The following is a 15,906-nucleotide window of genomic DNA, read 5'->3' as shown; positions in this document are numbered from 1 at the left end:
GATTTTGCGACAAACGGCGACAACGGATTGTATGTAAAACTGCGACAGCGAATTTTTCGACAAACTGCGATCGACCATGCAAATAGTAAGAGCAAATTGACTGCGCATGCGACAAGCTATCTAGCATCTGCGACAGGCAAATTCTTTGTTCCCAGCCCTCGCAGTACACCGTCACACGTGAGCCTCACGGCCTTATGTTGCAAGTTAAGTACAGATGATACTGACTGCAGTGAAGAGTAACAATGATACACAGATGAGCAGGGCAGTCAGCGGTGCAGTGAGGCAAAAGCCTGAAGGCAAGTATCCCAAGTGCAAAAGATATTGACCGTTGTGAACTGCAACAATTATGGACTGGATAGCGGATCGTTCAGCGGTGCAGTCAATTAAAGCATGAGCCTCTCGGCTTATATTGCAAGTGCAGCAGATATTACATATTGTTAACAGAAAGAGTGATGGAGGGGGATCGGCTCATATCAGCGGTACAATGAGATTTGAGCTTCGCGGCTTGTGTTGTCAAGTGCAGCCGGACTGTATCGACTGATTGGAACAGTGACAATGATTGACAGAGGATCGGTTCGTTCGGCAGTGCTGTCCCCGTTATCCCCGCGGTTTGTGCCAATTGTGGCGCACGTGCAGAACATGTTGACTCCTGTGAACAATAACACTATTGGAGCATAACATTTTCATATCCTGCTCCCGACCTTTCGTGGAACCTGCAAGGGAAGCTGAGACTGAAGGTGACATAGATCTACTACTAACGTGTGCTAGGTATTTCTCTACTTTTACTTCATAGCTTGGGCGACTGACTTAGATATCGAGAGATATGGTTGTTGTTCCATGAGGTCGACAGGAGACTTCTGGATGCAGCATCTGCCGTCGGGACAGCAGTCATCCGGGACGTCCCAAATCTTCTGGAGGTTGTAGCGGACGTTCATTAACAATCTCAATCTAGGTAAACGCTAACGTGGTCACATTGTTTAACTGGCGTCATTACATTGTTGTGATAAATCCTGATGTGATAAATGCATCACAGTTATGTAAACATTTTCAAAAGTGCGTATGTATTATTAGCATTTCCCCCCGGGTTAGGGGGAAGAATTTACCCGATGCTCCCCAGCATGTCGTAAGTGGCGACTAACGGATTCTGTTTCTCTTTTTACCCTTGTTAAGTGTTTCTTGTATAGAATATAGTCAATGTTTGTAAAGATTTTAGTCAAGCAGTATGTAAGAAATGTTAAGTCCTTTGTACTGGAAACTTGCATTCTCCCAGTAAGGTAATATATTGTACTACGTTGCAAGCCCCTGGAGCCATTTCTTTATTAGTGCTTTTGTGAACAAGAAACAATTAACAAGTGGCTCTAACCCATCTACCGCCCCCCTTTCCCCGTCGCGATATAACCTTCGTGGTTGAAAACGACGTTAAACACCAAATAAAGAAACATTATTAGCATTCCTGAGTCAACGGTTTTGGTTCCTGCACTCCAGTGTAAGTCAACTTTCTGTTCAGAAACCCATGATCGTGTTTACACCCCCGGTATAGGGGTGTGTATAGGTTTCGGTCGATGTGTTTGTTTGTGTGTTTGTGTGTTTGTGTGTTTGTGTTCGCATATAGATCTCAAGAATGAACGGACCGATCGTCACCAAACTTGGTGAACAGGTTCTACACATTCCTGAGACGGTCCTTACAAAAATTGGGACCAGTCAAACACACGGTTAGGGAGTTATTGGTGGATTAAAATTATACAAGGACTTATAGAGGGACATCTTCATGGTCAAAGGGAAATAACCATTCTCACTCAGTCACTGCCACCAACTGAGAAGGTTATTTCCCTTTGACGGGGGTGTTTTTCCTACCTCGTAGGAATTTCTTGTTTTAATTTGTTTGTGTGTTTTCTGTTCGCTGCTTTTCAGCATTGAGACAGTGATCAAACAAAATCATTTAGAATGACACCCCCCGCGGGTTAGGGGGAAGAATTTACCCGATGCTCCCCAGCATGTCGTAAGAGGCGACTAACGGATTCTGTTTCTCCTTTTACCTTTGTTAAGTGTTTCTTGTATAGAATATAGTCAATGTTTGTAAAGATTTTAGTCAAGCAGTATGTAAGAAATGTTAAGTCCTTTGTACTGTGAGGACTGGGTGGCCGAGTGGTAACGCACTTGCGCTCGGAAGCGAGAGGTTGCGAGTTCGACCCTGGGTCAGGGCGTTATCAATTTTCTCCCCCCTTTCCTAACCTAGGTGGTGGGCTCAAGTGCTAGTCTTTCGGATGAGACGAAAAACCGAGATCCCTTCGTGTACACTACATTGGGGTGTGCACGTTAAAGATCCCACGATTGACAAAAGGGTCTGTCTTGGCAAAATTGTATGGGCATAGATAAAAATGTCCACCAAAATACCCGTGTGACTTGGAATAATAGGCCGTGAAAAGTAGGATATGCGCCGAAATGGCTGCGATCTGCTGGCCGATGGGAATGCGTGATGAATTGTGTAAAACAATTCCATCTCACATGGCATAAATAAATCCCTGCGCCTTGAATATGTGCGCGATATAAATTGCATAAAATAAAAAAAATAAAAAAAATAAAAAATCCCTGCGCTTAGAACTGTACCCACGGAATACGCGCGATATAAGCCTCATATTGATTGATATTGATTGTACTGGAAACTTGCATTCTCCCAGTAAGGTCATATATTGTACTACGTTGCAAGCCCCTGGAGCAATTTTTTTATTAGTGCTTTTGTGAACAAGAAACAATTAACAAGTGGCTCTATCCCACCCCCCCCCCCCCCCCCCCTTTCCCCGTCGCGACATAACCTTGAACGGTTGAAAACGACGTTAAACACCAAATAAATAAAGAAAGAATTTAGAATGACAAGGCCGTTATCAATCAATCAATCAATATGAGGCTTATATCGCGCGTATTCCGGGGGTACAGTTCTAAGCGCAGGGATTTATATATTTTCATTTTTTATTTTTGTATACAATTTATATCGCGCACATATTCAAGGCGCAGGGATTTATTTATGCCGTGTGAGATGGAATTGATTTTACACAATACATCACGCATTCACATCGGCCAGCAGATCGCAGCCATTTCGGCGCATATCCTACTTTTCACGGCCTATTATTCCCAGTAACACGGGTATTTTGGTGGACATTTTTATCTATGCCTATACAATTTTGCCAGGAAAGACCCTTTTGTCAATCGTGGGATCTTTAACGTGCACACCCCAATGTAGTATACACGAAGGGACCTCGGTTTTTCGTCTCAACCAAAAGACTAGCACTTGAACCCACCACCTAGGTTGGGGAAGGGGGGAGGAAATTGCTAACGCCCTGACCCAGGGTCGAACTCGCAACCTCTCGCTTCCGAGCGCAAGTGCGTTACCACTCGGCCACCCGTTACCATTCGGCCACCCGTTACCACTCGGCCACCCACCCGTTATGACCTCACTGTTCTTATTGTTTATCCATCGTCTGCGTAGATGACGTTTATGTTAGGGCAGCCTATCAGTTTTGCTCATAGGGTCGAATTGAATTGCTTTTTTTTGCAATGGGTGACCCGTAATCGGCGACCTCACGATTGGCACAGCTAAGCTACCTGCATATATGTAACAAGCGACATTGTATTGGCGATCTTATTATTATTTCTTATTATTTTTCCCATTGGCGAGTTTAAAATTCGCAAATTCCAGAAAATAGAGAGAGAGAGAGAGAGAGAGAGAGAGAGAGAGAGAGAGAGAGAGAGAGAGAGAGAGAGAGAGAGAGAGAGAGAGAGAGAGAGAGAGAGTTTGGTTTTGACAAAAGAAAAGCTGCGGCTGTGTTTGACGTCAGAAAATTGTGTCACACGTGTGATCTCTCTCTGCAGCAAGCATCGCCGGTTATTTATGGGACTGGTTTAACGTTGCCATTTATGGGGTCGCCCATTGCGGGGTGACCCGTTATGGGTGAAATTGGTCGGATTCGCCCTTTTCAGCATCAATCGTGGAATGTCACATAGCCATGGAGTCAGAATCTCCAACAATAACGACAGATTACGTCTCCTGCCGCTGAAGAACGAGGACCATGCATAATAGTTCGCCATGTGTGTGGGTGGGTGGGGGGCTGACGGTGTAGGTGTGGATGTGATTGACAGAAAGTATAAGTCCGAGAGAGGGAGGGAGAGAGAGATGGGAGGAGGGGAAGACAGAGGGGTGAGAGAGAGAGAGAGAGAGAGAGAGAGAGAGAGAGAGAGTTTGTGAGTGTGTGTGTGTGTTTATGAGAGAGAGGAGGAGGCGTGATAGCGAGTGAGTGTTTGCATGCGTATGTGCGTTCGCGTGTGTTATTATATATGAAGTCTTATATCTCGCGCGTATCTCCAGACTCGGACTCAAGGCGCAGGGATCTATTTATGCCGTGTGAGATGGAATTTTTTACACAATACATCACGCATTCACATCGACCAGTGTGTGTGTGTGTGTGTGTGTGCCCGTGCATACGTGCGTGCTTGTGCGCGTGAGGCCTTTTACTACAATGAGGACGTTATGCCTAGACTCCCGACTTTACCACCGCCAAACAGTCGGTTATACGGCTTCATGAATGTATGGAACACAGATTGTGAATATTCATAGCCATGCTTTAGTTCTCTGCTTCCGTGTGTTGGCCGGAGGGCTGTAATTGAAACACGCCAAACCTGCCTGGAGCGGGCCAAGGGCTGAACAAAGAAAGCGCAAACGAAAGAAAAAGCCCCAAAAGAACAATGCTGCTGACTTTGCCCTATACCTTCTGAATAGACGATTCCATTACAGCTAACTTGACGTTTCAGCAAGGAGTTGTATGTGTTCCTGAGTTTGGAAGGGTTTTGATTTTAAAGGTACCTTCTCTACCGTGTCAAGGGTCATGTTGCTCACACTGCCTCAGAGTCTGCCCAGGCTATTACATGGACTAAGAGCGTCCTCCCTTTTGCCGTGCGTGTTTCCTTTTTCAGTGTACGTGGTGGTCTGCGTGTTGGAAACTATATGTACATGTAGGTCTTTCACAGTAACATGAAGAAGGTTCTGAAAAGCTTATATCTTTTCGCACCCTTTTTCTTAAAATCTTGCCCCAAATACTAATCTCCTTTAAATTGTGAACAATCTTGTCCGGGTTGACGCCCGGGAATTAAACTTTCAGAATATCTGCACTGTAGCGTTTGTCAGATTGTTGTTTTGAGTCAAGGTGGAGGGATGGTGAATCCAATGCACATGCTTGGTCAGATCGGTGGGGGTGTGCATGCTTGGTGGCGTGGGAAGGGCGGTACAATGGAACCCACTTTTAAGACCTCCAAAATCAGGTCTTAAAAAGGAGGGCGTCTGAAAACGGGGGTACGTTAACAAAGGCTATGAACAGAAAGTCTGAGAAAAGCAGGTCTTAAAAGGAAGGGATTCTTAAATTGGATGGTCTTAAAACGGGGGGGGGGGGGGGGGGTCCACCGTATTTGTAATGGCCGACAACGGGAAACATACAGCAGCTTTAGGATTCCATGTTATCTGTCCCTGTTAGGATAACCAATTGACAGTTGTCGTGGCGAGCAGATAGCCTGATACCCAGCTTTACATATCTTGTCTCCATGTATGAGTCGGTGCCGATGTGCTATTCCTGAGGCTCTTGGTTTTGTGTCCACATCTTCCTCTGTATAAGATGTGTTAAAATTAACATCATGCGATGATAAATGAAGAAATGGAATAAATGTGAACTACTTTATAAAAAAAACCAAGAATTGTAGGTTAAAGGCACACTCAGCTTCACGTAAACCATCAGTTTCTGGTCACAGACACTGTCAGGCTTTTACACACAGTACAAACACCCTTTCGTTTAAATACTCACCGCTTGAGAACATCCGTAAAGAGCGAGCATTTTTCAAATAATTTATTTTTGCGTGGCCAGCCGGATTATCTAGTACCACAATCGGACACACACACACGCACACAAGTGTGTCCCATAAGGTTAACGTTAGAACTACTTTTTTCGTGAGAAGATTTAAATCGTTCTGTAAACCTTTTGAGGCAGACTGGGCCTTTAAGGAACGTTTATTAATTATGATTCTGAATTTTGGAACGTTAGCAGTCTATTTGTTTTTGATTTTTTGCGAACTACTTTGCAGTATTTTTTTAATGATTTCAATCAAAACAAAAAACCCATTTGTCTCGTGTGCAGCAGATACATCATTCTCGTGAACTATTTCTTCTTGTTGCAGATGTAATACAACTCGCACAGTGTAAATGATGGTGCTTTGCAGACATGTTAGAAATAGCAGGTAATTGCTGCTGTTTCAACGCCCGGTCAACTGTAAAAAGGGGACAAGAATATAAATACAGGTAATGACTTAATCCAAACACAGTTAAACAACCTCTTGAGTGTTCGTTTGAAAGTAAAGCTTTCTGCATCCTGTCGTGGAACAATAAAAGGTCCAAACATGGTTCGCACGGAAATCGCTCATTATTAGAGAGCGTGCGCTTTGAAGGGGAACTTCAACCACCGGCAGGACACCCTTTCATAGAGTTTACGTTAATCTCGGATGTTTAACCGTTATTTTTTTTATTTTTTTTATACGACAGCGAAAAAATAATCATAATTTGTTTTTGTTTCCACTAAGCAGTTGTTTTTTTCCTGAATCTAAATGACTACGTCACTATGCGATTAGGTTCACTGGCTGAGGGTCTGTACTTCCTGCCGTGTTAATGCTTGCGGTCTATAAAACACCTAACGCTGTCAATGCTGCTTCTTTTCGTTCCTGTCACGTTGACAAATCAGTCGAATAGTAACTTGTGCGTGCAGGAGGGCTTGGCAATGATAAGGATTCATAGGTCAAGTGAAATGTACACTTTGTCAATCATTCCAATATAATTATTTTGCAAATTCCACTGCGCAAAGTATTTGTGTGTGTGGGTGGGGTGGGGGAGGGGGTGCTTGCGTGCGTGCGTGCGTACGTACATGTGTGCGTGTGTCTGCGTGCCTCTTTGTGTCTGCGTGTCTGTGTGTCTGTGGTAGATATGGTTCATCCTACACGTAAGCAGACTTGCGTCTTTTGCTGTGCACTTGTTTGATTTCTCAACAATCTTCATTTTCCAGTTTGTTTGTCTTTTTCGCTTGATTGCGGTGTGAGAGAAGGTGCATTTTACATGCTTGAGGAAATACCATGGTTACTATTTGCAAGGAAGTCGAAGCGGGTACTGCATGTCATCATCAACACTTATTCAGAAATCGTGTTACGTGCTACAGTTTTTTCCCTCTGACATTATTTTAAAAAGGGTTAGGTAACCCGCTACAGTTTGCCATTGTCGATACATTATTGAAAACAAATTGTATTGCAACTTGTCATGTCAACACTTTCTCAGAAAACCAAATACAGCCCGTCACTATCAACATTTTGACCAAAATAAGGGAGTAGAAAAGAAGAAGCAAAACAATAACACTTTCACAAAAGACCAAGTAACCCACTACAGCTTTTAATTGTCAACACTTTCACACACACACACACACACACACACACACACACACACACACACACACACACACACACACACACACACACACACACACACACACACAAAACAAGTAACCAATCACAGTTGTTGTCGTCAATACTTCCACAGAAAAACAGGTAACCCACTGCAACATGTCACTGTGGACAGTTTCACAAAAGGCCAAGTAACCCACTGAAGCTTTTAATCGTCAACACTTGCACATAAAACCAAATAACTCATAACACATGTTGCCATACATGCTTTCAAAGTAACCCAAGTAATCCGCTACAGCTTGTAACCGTCGACACTTTTACAGAAAAAACACACCCCGCCTCCCCCCTCCCCCCCAAAAAACCCCACCCAAACAAAGTAATCAATCAATCAATCAATATGAGGCTTATATCGCGCGTATTCCGTGGGTACATTTCTAAGCGCAGGGATTTATTTATTTATTTTTTATTTAATTTTTTTTTAAACAGTAACCCAACGCATGTGTTGCCGTCAATGCTTGCACAGAACAACAGGTAGCCTATTACAACATGTCTGTTCACACTTTTAGTGAAGATCAAGTTAACAACAACAGCTTTTTAAAAGAGATGCTTGTCATTGTTAACTCTAAATCAAACAAACAACATGTCGTTATGTCGTCATTACCAGTAATGTCAGTAACCCGCTACAGCTTGTCATCGTTAACTCTTTCACACACAAAAACAAACAAACAACATGTCGTTATGTCGTCATTACCAGTAATGTCAGTAACCCGCTACAGCTTGTCATCGTTAACTCTTTCACACACAAAAACAAACAAACAACATGTCGTTATGTCGTCATTACCAGTAATGTCAGTAACCCGCTACAGCTTGTCATCGTTAACTCTTTCACACACAAAAACAAACAAACAACATGTCGTTATGTCGTCATTACCAGTAATGTCAGTAACCCGCTACAGCTTGTCATCGTTAACTCTTTCACACACAAAAACAAACAAACAACATGTCGTTATGTCGTCATTACCAGTAATGTCAGTAACCCGCTACAGCTTGTCATCGTTAACTCTTTCACACACAAAAACAAACAAACAACATGTCGTTATGTCGTCATTACCAGTAATGTCAGTAACCCGCTACAGCTTGTCGCAATGTCTGCGTGTCGCTTCGTTACCGTGAAAAAAATGTCGATTACTGAGCTTCGTTTCACGGAAAGCTTGTTCCCTGTGCAAATTGCTTTCCTGCTTGAAATAATGTGCCCAATGTTTTCAAGCGTGTTTGAAGGTAAAGGAGTGGAAAACTGTATAGATTTTTTTACGTCTAATCATTATTCAGGTGTGAAAAGAATCGTTCTTCGTCAAATGTTCGATACCCCCCTGCTGCTTTCACCTGCGGGGAAGCTTTTCTTGCGTGCTCGCTGTTGTTGTTTTTTCATCACGTCTGTTGCTTATGATGATGGCAATTTTCAGAGACCATGATTATGATCATTATAAGCGAATTTAATATCGTCATGGCAACTAACTGTAATCAGTGGAATTATTCAAACAATTGCTACCAATGCAATGCAATCCAAATGTCTGATTGCTGTAATTGTAAATGTTGTTGATCATGATCATGCGGGGCCTGTTTACACTAAATCTACATTTTGCTGCTTATTTCCAAGCAGTTTATGTTATTTTTACTTAGTTTTGTTGTATAATTAGTTTCCGTAGTGTCTGTGACAGGTGACATCGACGAAGTAATGCAGGATTATGTATTTAGGCACAAGTCGTGGACAAGGAAAACAAACGAGGATTTATTTGCAAAGAAGTTGCTAGTAATATCCATTGCGTGGTTGCCATTTCTTAAAAGAGTGTGGTAGGTTGTGTTGCTAAGTAATTTCTGGACGTAAGTGTGTGTGTGTGTGTGTGTGTGTGTGTGTGTGTGTGTGTGTGCGTGCTTTCTTGCGTGCGTGCGTGTGTCTGTGTGTCTGTGTGTGGCTGTGCGTGCATGCTCGATCGCGTGTGTTTGTGCGTTTGCGTGTTCGTTTTTTTCTTTTCTCTTCATTCTATTTTCGCCTAATCCCTTTCTGTCGGCAAAATCTCTCTGTTCCTGTAGTTGTTGTTTCTTGGCGCGTGCTCAAAGACCCCGCCCCCTGGCCTCGTGTCCCGCTCACCCCCACCCCCCCCCCCCCCCCCCCCCCGTTTCCTCCCGCTGCTTCCGGTGGCGGTGACGCTTGACGCGCTGCAGTGTCCGGCATGGGGCCGGGGCCCAGAGACAAGGGTTAATTAACTGTCAGGTCACTCTCACCACCATCACCACCATCACCACCACCACTACCTTCATCGCTAACGCCACCACCTTCAGGCTATCACACTATTTCGAGTTGAGGCCTATCCCCCTTCTCTCTTAACCCACTTGCAACCCCACAGCCATCACCACGAACACAACCACAACCATCACCACGAACACAACCACAACCACCACCACGAACACAACCACAACCGTCACCACGAACACAACCACAACTATATTCAAATTATCCCAGTGTATGGGATCAAATCCTCCTCTTTCTCCCTCATCCCACACCCCCCCCCTCCCCCCTCTTCCATCCTGGCCTCCACCCAAGACCCGATTCTGTCTGACTTCTGCCCATGCGCGGCAGCCCCGGTCTGTCAGTCGTTGCCCGCTTCCGGGGTGGAGATGATGGTTTCTATGGAAACGTCTGTGGATTGAGATGCGACAAGGTCTCTTGTCTTGGATGGAATTGGATTAACACGTTCTGAGTGGTACTGACTCGTTCTCTCCCCTACCCTCCAGCCCTGTCAGAAGAGAAAAACACAGCTCACTTTTGTGGCTGTGTTTATGGACTCGTGTCACAGTGTTCTGCTTTAAGCGGTATAAGCCTTATTTACGGACTTGGAAGAAGGCGTCCACCCTGCATGTCTTTCTGGTTTGTTTGTTTGTTTGTTTGTTCTTTCTTTCGCTCCTGTTTTTTTGTGTCTTATGTTTGATTTTATTTATTTGCTGTTGGGATTTGGGACTTTTCTTTGATATAGTTTTCTTTATAAAATTTGTGGGTTTTTTCTTTCACCCTGTTTCTGTCTTTTTTGTTCTAGGGGGGGGGGGGGGGAATGAAAGTGGCATCCTAGCTTGACAATAAATCAAGGGAATTATTTCCCAGCCACATACTGAAATAAACTCTGCCCATCGTGTAGGCTGTTGGGAGCTGTTCACATTGACAGATAGAAACGTTTTGACTGATAGCTGATACTGCAAGTATCAAGCAATTCCCCTTTTGTAAAACGATGTAAGAAGAGAAAAATATCGGTGAATGTATTGTTTTGTCAATAACAAACGTTCCAACAACCTACCTTTCTTGGTTTTTGATGTAAAAATAGAAGAAAGAAAACGAAAACAACACACGATTTTTACACGTTTGGGTTCAGCAGCCGGTCTGCACGCGCACTGGCACAAAGGACGATTATATTCTCACCTTCTTTGCCCTCGTATTGATAATTCTTTCCCTGCACCATTAGATCCGTATCTGTCAAAGGCCTTGCACGCAAAATTAGCCGGCTCATGTGTAGATTGATCAAAATGTCACCAAAAAGTGTGTCCAAAGAAAGAGACCAAAGCAAGACAGTGCACAAGGTTCTTGCGAGACATGTCTGCCTATGCGAGAATAATTGCCTGTGGGGAGGGCGAGAGGGAGCTTGCAACATATGGCGTGCTTTCTTTTTCCTGCTTAGAATGCAGAATACAGAGTTAATGAGTTTTCCGCCCTTTCTGATAAGAATGTGAACAAATGTGGTCGATATTGTTTCGACACTTTTTGACAATATCGTCCTGAATGTGTGGTCTGAACAATCACGGACTGTAATCATGTTGCTTTAGTAGTCGGCAATATTTGTGTGGGTGACTGAAGCTATCGCTTTTACGTTAACAAAACTAAAGAAGAAAAATTATTGTTATCGGAACGTTTAATCACAGATCAAACGAATGATTAATTGTAAATCGACCTGGTGGTCTCTGAAGAGAACAGACCAACAAACTATAATGAAATAATTACCAGTAAAGGATATTCGCTAAAAAAAAATAAAAATAAAAAAAGGCTTATTTCGTCAATGTCAAGACGGCCAGAGTCAACAGTTTTCAGTTTTTAGTTTTATTGTATTTTTGTTTTATCATTTCACATTGCTGCACTTGTTCATCGTCATCACCATCATCATTTTGAGCTTTGAGAAATGTAACAGACTCTAGGCATGTACTGTGTTACAAAGCCAGTCAAATTATCTTTTAAAAAATTGTGAAAAAAGTTCCATTACAACTTCTGTCAAAACTCACAAACAGCATCCTTTTCGTCCGTTCTTGTGAAATTCGAACTTTTTGCCGAAGGGCACGTGTTTCATGCCTCATTCCTAAACACAATGCCGTCTTCAAAGCTACCTTGTCTGCCAAAGGAAACGTTATCATAAGCCAAGATTTCAATAATCTCTCGTTGAGATGATGAGGGTCATGTCAGAGGAAAAATCGCGAGTTTGATATGTGTTTGAATTCCAAGCCTTTTTTTCCCCTTAGTGTAAATGAAAACAAGTCGCGTAAGGCTAAATAACAACATTTAGTCAAGCTGTCGAACTCACAGAGTGAAACTGAACGCACTGCATTTTTTCACCAAGACCGCATACTCGTAGTTTCGTCAGTCCACCGCTCGTGGCAAAGGCAGTGAAATCGACAAGCCAGAATAGTGCGGTAATGGTCACGCTAAGTAGGATAACACGCTTTTCTGTATCTCTATTATTTTTAGTGTACTGAGTTAATCCAAACATATCATATCTATATGTTTTTGGAATTCAATCAGGAACCGACAAGGAATAAGATGAAATTGTTTCTAAATCGATTTCGGACAATTGATTTTAATCATAATTTTCATATTTTTATTTTCAGAGCTTGTTTGTAATCCAAATATAACATATGTATATGTTTTTGAAATCAGAAAATGACGAAGAATAAGATGAAATTGTTTTTGGATCGTTTCGTCGAACGCTAAAGAAAAAGAAGAAGTTTTTGGATCGTTTAAAAAAAAATTTAATGACAAGTTTCCGATTTACCAAATTCATTAATTATTTTTTAAGCCACCAAGCTGAAATGCAATACCAAAGTCCGGCCTTCGTCGAAGATTGCTTTACAAAAATGTCAATCAATTTGATTGAAAAATGAGGGTGTGACAGTGCCGCCTCAACTTGTACAAAAAGCCGGATATGACGTCATCAAAGACATTTATCCAAAAAATGAAAAAAACGTCTGGGGATATCATACCCAGGAACTCTCATGTAAAATTTCATAAAGATCGGTCCAGTAGTTTACTCTGAATCGCTCTACACACACACACACACACACACACACACACACACACACACACATACACCACGACCCTCGTCTCGATTCCCCCTCTATGTTGAAACATTTAGTCAAAACTTGACTAAATGTAAAAACACCCTTCGATTTTACTGACAAGCGACCTTGGGTACCTCACATTCATAGGGTCAAATTTGTCCAACCACATGTTTTTTATTTAAACTTAGAAGTATGGTTCATCCTAAACTATTTCCATTCTCATTCAAGGGACGTAACCACTCGGTACATGTTTTCAAAGAAATCGAATTTGGGGTGAAATATATTACATTTCACCACCAATTTTCTTCACATGCAAGAAACTGATATGCTTTTCGTCCTTAAATAAGTTCACTTCTTTAATGTTACCAGGAAACAACATTTCAGTTTGGAGTATATATCGAGCGGGTAAGGTGACAACAGAGCCAGACAACAGAAATTATCACATCGTTACACCGGTTATAAACCAATCTGAAGAAGTTATGTTGAAGCAGAATTAAACTTAACCGATGCAACAACGTGTGTAGGTAATAAAGCGCAGTTTAATTGTCTTCCCTTTAAAGGAACTGTCCTGCTCGCTTACAGCATCACGTTCACCGCCAACGTCTTAGATAAGGCCAAGAAAGAAGTCAATGTTTCCGATGCCCCGACCGACCATATTTTTTTCCTCCCGATCCTAGAACGTGTTTGACCCTTCAAAAATACATTAATTGGAAATGAAAAAACGCGATTTTGCAGACTTAACAAGGACAGTTAATTACTCTTCTCCGAAACTTAGGGGACACAGCTCGCACAATGTCTTGCCAATAAAAAGTCACACGCCCTTGTGAAACAAACATGTTTATCCTACATACGTGAGAGAGACACCCGTGAGATAATAATCGTTCAAATCACACGTGTGTATATCATGTAAATGAGGTCATGTCAAGCAAGTCTGGCAGGGACCTGTTTTTCCACTGCTTATGATGCCAAAGTCACCGAGACAACCGTCATTATAGAAACAAAAATTGCGCTCGCTAATTACCCTCGATGAATCTTTAGAACTAACACGTCACGCCACACTTTCAGAGTGACGTTTCTTTTCTTTGACGTAATAGATTGCACGAGGCTTTAGAAGAGATCGAGCTTCCAAAACAAGCGTCTTCAATTTAGATGCCTCGTCTGCTCAAGACATTTTCAGTCAAATACACGTAAGTACAGTATGTAGGATAAACAGAATACTACATGGCTTGCTGTGTCGTACCAGATTTACACTCGTTGCTTTTTCAAATAGTGAACAGCTCGCTTTCGCTCGCAGTTCAATATTTAAAAAAAACAACTCGTGTAAATCTGGTACGACACAGCAAGCCATGTAGTATTCTCTATATATACAATAGTGGCCACTTTTGCGGACGTTGTTTCCTAAATGACCCCTGTGTCAATCCATGACTCTAAACCCGAGAGAACCCCCCGCGGGTTAGGGGGAAGAATCTACCCGATACTCCCCAGCATGTCGTAAGAGGCGACTAACGGATTCTGTTTCTCCGTTTACCCTTGTTAAGTGTTTCTTGTATAGAATATAGTCAATGTTTGTAAAGATTTTAGTCAAGCAGTATGTAAGAAATGTTAAGTCCTTTGTACTGGAAACTTGCATTCTCCCAGTAAGGTCATATATTGTACTACGTTGCAAGCCCCTGGAGCAAATTTTTGATCAGTGCTTTTGTGAACAAGAAACAATAAACAAGTGGCTCTATCCCATCTCCCCCCCTTTCCCCGTCGCGATATAACCTTTGTGGTTGAAAACGACGTTAAACACCAAATAAAGAAAGAAAGAAAGAAAGAAACCCGAGAGAACAGGAAAACCTTGTCCCTTGGCCCAGAGTTGTGGTGCTAAACATGCTTGGTTGCGTAAGAGGTTATGTTGAACTTAAGCATTGTAAATTTAAGGGTTTTATTTTACTGCAATCTAAGCCTCTGAATTTGCTCTTGTAGGCATAAACAGTCATTTTAGTCACAATTTTCAAGTTACTGAATAAGCTGCACAGATGCGTTACATTTACATGGAGTTTAGAAGGAAACCATCGGCTCGGCTAGTTGAAAGGGGGCACAAGTATGGTGGTTAAAAGTGAACGTTTTCTGCAAAGGGAGACAAATATTTATGATGGCCGTTTTTCTCGACCAAATACCCAAATGACCAAATTAAGCTCAAGTGTATTGCTCACTCCGTCAATAAATGTCACTAGAATGATTCTTTGCTTTGATAAAAGTGACTTGAATCAAGCACAACTCAATACAATACGAGTCTACGACACTTGATTGTGCGCTTGGAATTTACAACACTAAAGGTTAACATTATCGCGCACGACAGAAAGTACCCGTGACGTTATGGCCTGCAATGAACAAAGCAAAAACAAGAGGCGAAGCCTTCAAGGCTCACGTAAGAAATCGACAAACTGTAATACAAACTCAATCACTCCGTCACACATACACACACACAGTAAGCATAGGTGACACGGTGCAAGAGTGCGAGACACTAGATCTAGATCTGTCTGTCAGTAGCCTACTTACCGGGACACGACTGCCAGATGGCCAGATCGACACTGCGCTTTCGACAGCGCTTCCTCGCGCAGACACTGGAAACACGCTGTGCAGATTAACCTGTAGGAAATCTCCTTTGGTATCTTCTTTATCTATTTTTCTGGAGCTACGAAACCGAACAATGTGAAATCGTCTTCTCTGAATCGGCGAACTGCAGCTCGGTGATAACTGTATCTATACCACAATCCTTCACGCGATCTGACCTAACCTTGACCCCTGACCTGGTCTACATACCACACACGACACAAACCAGTCAGCTGTTTTTACCCCCCCCCCCCCAAAAAAAAAACAAAAAAAAAACATCACCCGTTTTCTTTGGATACACACTTTAACTACATACGTGCCGACAAAATGTTGATCATTGCTTCAATACTTTGAAGCTGTTGCTTGAATAATAACCAGGTAAAATTAGTATTTCGGTGTTCAGTCAAATGTTAAAGTTTCTACCACAGACATACATACATACGCATGCACGCACGCACAGAC

The 15,906-nt window shown here is 42.4% G+C and overlaps 1 protein-coding gene across 1 annotated transcript in view; it reads left to right on the top strand.

Annotated features, from left to right (window-relative positions):
- LOC138982857 (G-protein coupled receptor dmsr-1-like) overlaps nucleotides 1–1,369 on the top strand; it is a 67,252-nt gene extending 65,883 nt beyond the window's left edge. Inside the window, exon 3 of the mRNA XM_070356226.1 lies at nucleotides 1–1,369. This exon is cut by the window's left edge and continues 2,133 nt beyond it. The gene's annotated coding sequence lies outside the window, so the exon portion shown is untranslated.
- The last annotated feature ends 14,537 nt before the right edge of the window (nucleotides 1,370–15,906 follow it).

Source organism: Littorina saxatilis, linkage group LG12 (genome assembly GCF_037325665.1).
Source record: "Littorina saxatilis isolate snail1 linkage group LG12, US_GU_Lsax_2.0, whole genome shotgun sequence".
In the NCBI taxonomy this organism is placed as follows: Eukaryota; Metazoa; Mollusca; class Gastropoda; order Littorinimorpha; family Littorinidae; genus Littorina; species Littorina saxatilis.
This window is presented reverse-complemented; position numbering and strand designations above follow the sequence as displayed.